Below are 8897 nucleotides of genomic sequence, written 5' to 3'. Positions count from 1 at the left end.
TCCAGCTACATCAAACACTCTTGTGGTTTCCCTTTACCCTGACCATATCTCTGTAAATAGCCCCTTCACATTTGAGCCATCTAAGTTAAAGCCAGTCCTAATCAGAGAGAATATTATGAGCAAAGACAAGAAGACACACATGACTGGAGAGCCACATAATCAGCGAACTGCGTTTGGGGAAACATAACAGCATTAGGAATCTAGGGGAGAGGAGAATAGCTTTGGAGAATTGGAGCCAAATTGTGAGAGCCTCACTAAGGAATTTGGACTCTATTTTTGGGTAAGAGAAATCCATGGTGTTATTGAATGGCTACCATCAGATCAAGTGTTCCAGAAAGGTCTTTCCACTAGCACATGGAAAATAGAATAAAAAGAGAAGAGAATGGAGGAAGGAAAGCCAGGAAAGAAGTTGTTTTAATAAGGTCCTAAAAATGGAGCATTGATTGATAATAGGGGAAATAGATGTGAATTGAGTTAGCAATAAAATCTTGAGGGTTTGACAAATTGAGAGTCAAAGCACAAGGGATTTCTTTTAAAGATGACTTCTAGGTCTCTAGCATAGGAGCAAGAGAAAATGGTGGCCCTACAAACACAAAGAAAGAGATTCTTAGAATTTGGAACATAATGAGTATGATTTGAACCAAATGAAGTGTTAAAAGTGAGGCACTGCAGAGCCCTCAGACTGAGATTCCCTGCAAAGAGCTGGAAAATTGGAATGAGGTAAGAACTAAAGACAAGAAAAGATATTCTAGACTGGCTCTCAGTCTTAGAAACACTTAAGAATCACTTGAGGACTAATGAAAAGAAATAAAACCAGTACCCAGCCTAAATCCTATTTCTGGGTGAGACCAAAAATCTGATTTATTGGTATATATCTAATTGCTATTGCTAGTTTTGTTTGTTTTTGAGACAGGGTCTTGCTTTGTAGTTTAGGCTGACGTTGAACTCACTATGTTGTCTGGGCCGGCCTCAAATTTACACCAATCCTCCTGTCTCACCCTCCCAAGTGCTAAGATTACAGGCCTACACCACAATGCTCAGTGTGGGTTTGTACTTTTAAAGAGTCCCCTGGATGATCTTTAGGTTACACAGATTGAGAAACACTAATCCGGAGCAAAATAGAAACAGTTAAGAATGGACACTTGAGGATAAGTTATTGAGTTGATTAGTGCATTTTAGGTATACAGTACAGTTACATTCATTATTGGGATCTTGTACCTTTACATGACAGGTCTTGGTCCTCATTTTTTCCCCTTGTCCCTGCCCTCCCTTCACGCCTCCTCCCCTCCCCATTTACAAACATTTTACTTCCATTTTTTAATTTTCTCATATTTTTTTCTTTTCCCTTATTACCTTTCCCCTACCCTTCCCACTTCCCCTACACCTTTAGCCCTTTTCTTCCTATTTCACAATGTCAATTATATCATTAGGATCTTATGTACTATTATAGTTTATTCACACCAGAGAAACTATTCGGTATTTACATATGTGTGACCTATTTATTTCACTTAGGAGTATATCCTCAATATGTATCCATTTTCCTATGAATAAATCTAATTTCTCATTCTTTATGGCTGAGTAGTATTCTATTTTATAGAAAAAACACATCTCCTTTATCAAGGATAACAATATTTAAGGAATGGACAAGAAGATGATAAACAGCACCAAAAATAAAAGTGGCAGATAATGATAAAGGCAATAAAAAGAATTTATTAAGAGAATAAATAAGCGTATCACATGCCATAGACATGTGGAAGAATAATACATGGAGGCCTCAGTTTGGTAGATAGGATGTGATTACTGACCTTGGAAAAGCAGTGTTAGCATCTGCAGATTCCAGGATGCAACTGGCCAAGAGTCATATTAGACGAGGAAGCCGAAGGAATGCAGATTACTCTTTTGAGAAGTTTGGTGTCACTGGTAGGTATCTTAACTACTTTCTTTATTGTTGGGACAAAATACTGGACACTCAACTTGAGGAAGGAGAGCTATACACTGGCTCACGGTTGGTAGAGGTTTCAGTCCATAGTCAGCTGGCTTCAAGGCAGGCTGGCATGGTGCAGGGCGGAGGAGAATCACTCATGGCATGGTGGCTTGAAGCAAGGTACAGGCAAGGGAGGAGAATTGGAGATACACCTTTCCAAGCCACGCCCCAGTGACCCACCTCCTCCAACTGGGCGTCACCTCCCAAATCACATTTAGTGATGAATCCATCAGTGGACGCATCCACAGGTGGGAATCATGACCTCATGATCCTATCACTTTCCCAAAACCCCAGAGTAGAGCAGGAAGCTTTAGGGGAACACTAGATATAAACCATAATAGTAGAAGAAAACAGTAACTTATGAAAAAAATACAGAAAGTGTTAAGGAACTTTACACTGAGTATATTAGGTGACTAAGGGTAGGCAACATTAAAGGAGAGAATAAAAATACACAGCACAGAATATAAGAGCAGGACCCAGAGGAAGCCAGAGTGGGTGACCTCCAGCCATCAATGGAATGAATAGTCAGTCCAGGGGGACTACCAAAGAGACAGGCATTAAGTTGAGGAAAGTCAAAGGTGTTCAAGCCACGTTTCTCAGAAAGAGATGGAAGGCACGAATGACTACATAGAGCAAAGAAGAGAGAGGGAAAGCAGAAAGAGGCAACGAACACCTACAGAGAGATTCTCATGTGCCAGGCACCATGATGAAGTTCTCCTGAGTTATGACATTCAGTGATTACATGTGCTTTTCAAAGACAAAGACTGTCAAATGGGGCAAGAATGAAAAAATGAGACCTACTCTGCCCAATTTCAGCCATCTAGCCACCTTGCTCCTCCGTTACCATTACTAATTAATGGCCCTTTAAAGCTTAGCCTGCATTTAAATGCTCATTTCTAGCTGACTGGGAAGAGATTTCAGTAATGATAATATTTCCTTAGTTTAGTGTAAAGGGAAGAGCTGTGGAAGATCATTTAGGAAAGAAAAAAAAGCCTATTATTGAGAATGCTCCATTAGTGAGGGCAAAAGGAGATGGGGCTTCAAAAAGATGGTGTTTAATGGTCCAAGTTAATGGCAATCAATAAATATTTAGGAAGTAGATTGAGCCTGCATATTTTTAACTTCTTCCTTTAAATGTAACTTTAGATTGCAAATCTTCCAAGACCTATGTTGCTTCTTTCAACAATGCCTGGGCAAGCGTGTGAGCTCAGGGGTGTCAGCCAAGGATTGAGCCATCCTATATTGCCAGGTCCTCCCGTTGTTATCTACATCATGTAGTACCTGCAAGCAGGCCAGTAACTGGATGGCTTCAAATTTTCCAGATGGCAAATGAGAATCTGTAAATGAAAGACTTGTAACACTAGCTGTCCTTTCCTTTGGGAAACACTTTGTAGAATTGCGATGAGTAATCAGACGTAGCTATCATGGATTTCCTTCACGGACATCCAAATAAAACAAGTTGGAGAGTGGGAAATAGCTGCAAGGAAGGGCAAGAACCTGACCAGTTTGCCTGAATGAGTCTTGGGGGACCCCAAGGAAAGGATCCTTCAGGCTGACTGAAATCCAGTGGGAGTGGAGGTGGACATGGGGTTGTAGAAGGCCAGTAGCCTGGGATAAAATCATGGTAGCCCATCTACTTGTCTCTCCACAGCTGCAGTATTAAGCTACTATAAGCTGTTTCCGAAGCCATTAGGAGACCCCTTGCCATTGGCCACTGAGCCCTGCTTCTAAACTATCACATTATTCTATCCGTCCAATTTATTATTTATGTCGTGCCTACTGCTGTGGTTTGAATGTGTCCTCTCCAAAATTCATGTTGCAGTTTATCCCCGTTGTGATGGTATTAAGAGGCGGGGCCTTTGCGGAAGTGATTAAGTCATAGGGGTCCACCTTCATGAATGTATTAGAGTCTTACAGAGGGCTGGAAGAAACCAGCATAGGTCCTTGTGTCCTTCCACTTCCACCTATCTTCCACCTCTTCTGATATGTGACAATGCTTCAAGAAAGCCTTCGCTAGCCACCAAAATCTGGCACCTTCATCTCGGACATCCCAGCCTCCAGAACTGTGAGAAATACATTTCTATTATTTATATATTACTTAATTTGTGGTAAACTATTTTGTTATAGCAGGAGAAGCAGGCTAAGAAACCTACTTAAAAAAAACAAACAGATTGGAGGTGATTGAGCCTCCTCTCTTGAACACAGAACACTTGTTTTAAGTATTTAGGAGACTGCATTCTGTTTTATATTACTCACCACCACAGTCTCGGCTCCAAGTAGTTCCTGGCATGTAAGGAAGTTGGTATTCACTATTTATGAAGGGTTTGGACTCTGTCTATGTGATGCCCCTTTGTCATGTTTCAGCAAGTTATTTTTGCCTTAAAACTCCCTTATACTATGCTTTAAGGTACTACGATATTTTTTCATAATTCTGTACATGAAATAGTCAAAGAACATTTGATACTACAAGAAGAGTCACTCTATAGACACACAGATGTTTTCCTAATCTTCTAATACACTTATTTTGCTCGCAGTCCTGGAAGTGTTTTAACATAGGTGCAGTGAGGAAGTATATTCTGAAGCTCCAGGGATTTCTGACTTCTTTTTCCTAAATAAATAGCTTTCAAGTGAAATTGTTACGGCTAGAAGACCTTCAGAGGTAAAACTGCCTGACATTTACTTAATGCGTTTCTTTAGGGGAGCTTCCATTTCTGTCTTATGTTCTTCTTTCTTACACCCTGGGCAGAAAGAAACCGGGCAAACATTTTCATTTCATCTCGTTCCTAAAAGGTCAAAATGATGACAGAATCAGTAGTAAAACCCACACCTTCGGCTTTATCACAGATTTCATGTTTTATCCACTGGCTTTCTGTTCCGGGTGACTGGGATTATAGAAGACTGGCCTAAAACAAATAGAAGTTATCGCTCAGTCTTTCCCCTAGGGACTCATCTTCTTAATTCGTGGTCATGCCAGCTTGATAGGATGCCTCCTAAACTATAACAAGAACTGTAGACTTCACTTCATATGAGCTCTTTCATACAGTAACTCCACTACAAAATGCTTTGCCAACTTAAGTGTTGCAGAATTACAGAGCAGTGCTTCGGAATTAAATAAGTAACAGCTGATACTAATAATTAGCTAAATGTGTGGTCTAGTAGAACTGTCACAACTGAGGCAGCTCTCCCTCCACCCCTCATCTCCCTGTTCTCTTCCTGCTCCCTCCTCCTTTGGCAACAGCAACTGAGTAAAGTGCTGAGATTAAAGTCAAGTCACTTCTTTTCCGCTGTAGTCTCAGTACCTTATTATATCAAAAACTTCCAGCCATTTGGAAGTTGCATGACCCTACTGTTGTTCAATTTCACAACTGCTTCTCCTGATGTCATGCCCTTGATGGGAGGGTCTAAGATAGATTCAAATTTGCAATACTTCAGAAAGGCTCATTTTTAAATAACACATTGACAATTACTTCTCTACACTGTAATCTTGTAAAGAATGTTCTTGCCTCCACTTAAACCGAGGGATTAGAAGTCAACTACATCAACAAGGTCATACCGTAGTCACACGGTAGAAATTGGGAATGATTCTCTTTTTCCAGTGCCCATGCATGGTGGCTTAACAAGGACACTCTGGCCTCACCAATAACTAGAAAGAATTCAAGAAATAGTATTATATGAAACTGTTTTAAAAATTCATGCACTGTTAGTCAGGCCTGGGGGGCACACATCTGCAGTCCCAGCAATTTAGGAAGCTGAGACAGGAGGATCAATTCAGCACACACGTTCAAAACCAGCTTGGAAAACACAAGACCCTGTCAAAAACAAAAAAAAGTAAAAATCTAAGCAGCTTGGATTTAACACAATGTTCATTTTATCACATGTATGAATCTCTTATCTCTCAATTTCTAAGAGCAGGAATATGGGCCTTTTAAAAAAACAATAAAAAAACCTGGTGACATAATTCTCTGGAGCCACCAAAGGCGTTCCTTCCTTAACGTATTCTCTTGGGAGCCGCACTTTGAACTTAGTCTTTTTATATGGTCTGCTATAACACAAAGGGTAATTTTCAGTGTTCTCTCTGCTCTGATAAAACTGCCTACTTCCTGAATGAAATGTGTCTCAATAAGGCTCCATGCTGGGGAGGGGGCCCTGAACAGGAAGCAGCAATAACATTCTATACACCTTTTACTATTGCATAAAAGTGATTCACTGGCAATTTATTCCTAGGTTAAGATATCAAAACAATTAAAATGAACATCAAAATCTAATATCACCAGACTCTTCCCGGCCACCTGAGACTGACAGATATCTTTCTCCCCCTTGAGTCTTCATAGGTACTCATTTCTTTCTGTAATACTTCCCTTCACAGAGGTGACAGGCTCAGGTCTGAGTTCCATCAAGTTTGGAGGTGACACTGGGAACCGAACATAGCACATTCACAATGAGATACATACCTATCGCTTTCCCTTCTCCCCCGTTTTTTCTTTGAGACAGGGTCTAAGTCACTAAGATAGCCAGGCTAGGCCAAAACTTAATGATCTTCCTGCCTCATTCTCCCAGAGTGTTGGGATTACAGTGTGCACCACCATATCCAGCTTGTGGTAGAGCTATTACCTGGCATGCAGGAGACTTTGGGGTCTATCTCACGAACCTGGAAGGAAAAAAATCAGTGCTCTTAGCTGTGGACGTAGCCCAGACAGATTTCTGGTTCTTGCCTCTATCATTACTACATAGTCATCTGATTTTGTTTGACTGATATTAACAGCAAGTTCACAATATAGTAGTTCACTCCATCATCTTGGCAAAATAATTGTCTTCTCAGTACCACTGCCCTGTAATATCTGCTGGAGAAATAAAAAATTGTAGAAAACTACATTTGAGAAATAGAATTAAAAATTTCCTTCTGCACAAAGTTCTTTGGTTTTACCCTCTATTTTCCAGAACAAATACTAACCTTTGAGGTTCTCTGTCTTTCTTTTTTCTCTTTTCTTTGTTTTCCCTTTTGAGAGGAGGGATCTTGCTTTATTGCATAGGCTGGTCTCATACGCCTGGGCACAAGTGACCCTTCTACCTCAGCTTCCATAACAGCTGGAATTTCAGGCACCCACAACTGCATCCACATAGACTTTCTAGATTCATAATTCAGAGGATCTAAATCTTTCTCAAAGAGGCAGTGTCTTGAAAAGTGTGAGTTTGAATGCTAGGGTCACCGCTTACTTTCTACAAGTATTCATCGCTTGTAAAAGGGGGCCAAGTCTAGTGAGATCTGAGCGTGCTCCTGCCCCACGCATTTCCATTTTTTGACTGGCTGCTGATGAGCCTTAATTTTACTGCCTGCAATATCTATTTGCTACATGTAACAACTAATTCGTTTACAACAATATGAGTTTTTTGAAGTAATCAGACTATCTCTGAAATTTCCTGGGATCATCTCATAGGATGTGCCTGGGGAGACAGGGCGAAGACCAGGGTTCTCCAGAGTTGGAACTCTTCACTCCGCACTTAACACACGCCTCTGGGTATTTATTTATTAGTGACTCATGAGCGTTTGTAAATCAGTTATCATATGCAAACAGCACTTATTGCAAAGCGTTAAAAAATAGTAAACTCTCTTCTTATCTAAATTCATTGCTCTAAGCCACAGACATGCAGGGAGTGTTTAGGTTTAAAACTCACGTGGTTAAATTAAAGATATATATACTTCTCTGTGATATGATTCTTTTAGTTCTCTTGGAAAGATACCCAGCAGAGGGATGGCTGGGTCAAATGGAACCTCCAGTCCAAGCTCTTTGAGGTATCTCCATATTGATTTCCATAGTGGTTGCACTAGTCTGCACTCCCACCAACAATGGAGGAGGGTTCCTTTCTCCCCACAACCCCGCCAACATTTGTTATTGTGTGATTTCTTGATAGCAGCCATTCTTTGTGGGGTGAGGTGGAATCTCAGTGTTGTTTTCATCTGCATCTCTCGAATGACCAGTGATGTGGAACATTTTTTCATATATTTTCTTGCTGCTTTCACTTCTTTGTATGAGAAATGTCTGTTCATTTCAGATGCCCATTTTTGGATCGGGTCTTTATATTTGGGGGGACTGATTGTTTTGAGTTCTTTATATATCCTTGATAATAGTCCTTTGTCTGAGGTACAGCTGGTAAAAATTTTTTCCCACATTGTAGATTGTCTCTTAGTTCTGCTAATGGTTTCTTTTGAAGTACAGAAGCTTTTTAGTAAGATGAGATCCCAGTTGTTGATTCTTTCTGCTAGTTCCCGTGCTACTGAGGATTTGTTCATAAAGTCTTTTCCTATACCAATGTCTTCCAGAGTTCTGCCTAACTTACTTTCCAGCAAGTTTAATGTTTCTGTTTTAATATTTAGATCTTTAATCCATTTGGATTTTAATTTAGTGCATGGCGAAAGATAAGGGTCTAATTTTAATCTGTGACAGGTTGATATCCAGTTTTTCCAACACCATTTATTAAAGAGGCTATCTTTCCTCCACTGAGGATGGTGAGCTCCTTTGTCGAAGATGAGGTAGCTGAGTACATCTGCATTTGTTTTTGTGTCTTCCAGTCTGTTCCATTGATCCTCAGGCCTATTTCTTTGCCAGTACCATGCTGATTTTATCACAGTGGCTTTGTAGTATAGTTTCAAATTGGGAATTGTTACACCTGGTGCCATGTGACTGTTGCCTATAATGGCTTTTGCTATTCTAGGTCTCTTGTGGTTCCAAATGAATTTTTGGATTCTTTTTTCTAGTTCTGTGAAATATAGTGTTGGAATTTCAATTGGCATTGCATTGAATGTATATAGCAGTTTTGGTAGTATGGCCATTTTCACGATGTTGATTCTTCCTACCCAGGAGCAGGGGATATCTTTCCATTTTTTTATATCCTCTTCAATTTCTTTGTAATAGAT

The sequence above is a fragment of the Fukomys damarensis genome, unplaced genomic scaffold (assembly GCF_012274545.1).
Source record: "Fukomys damarensis isolate Sample0158 unplaced genomic scaffold, DMR_v1.0_HiC HiC_scaffold_21, whole genome shotgun sequence".
Lineage (NCBI taxonomy): Eukaryota > Metazoa > Chordata > Mammalia > Rodentia > Bathyergidae > Fukomys > Fukomys damarensis.
The sequence above is the reverse complement of the archived record's forward strand: the minus strand, read 5'-3'. Positions refer to the sequence as shown.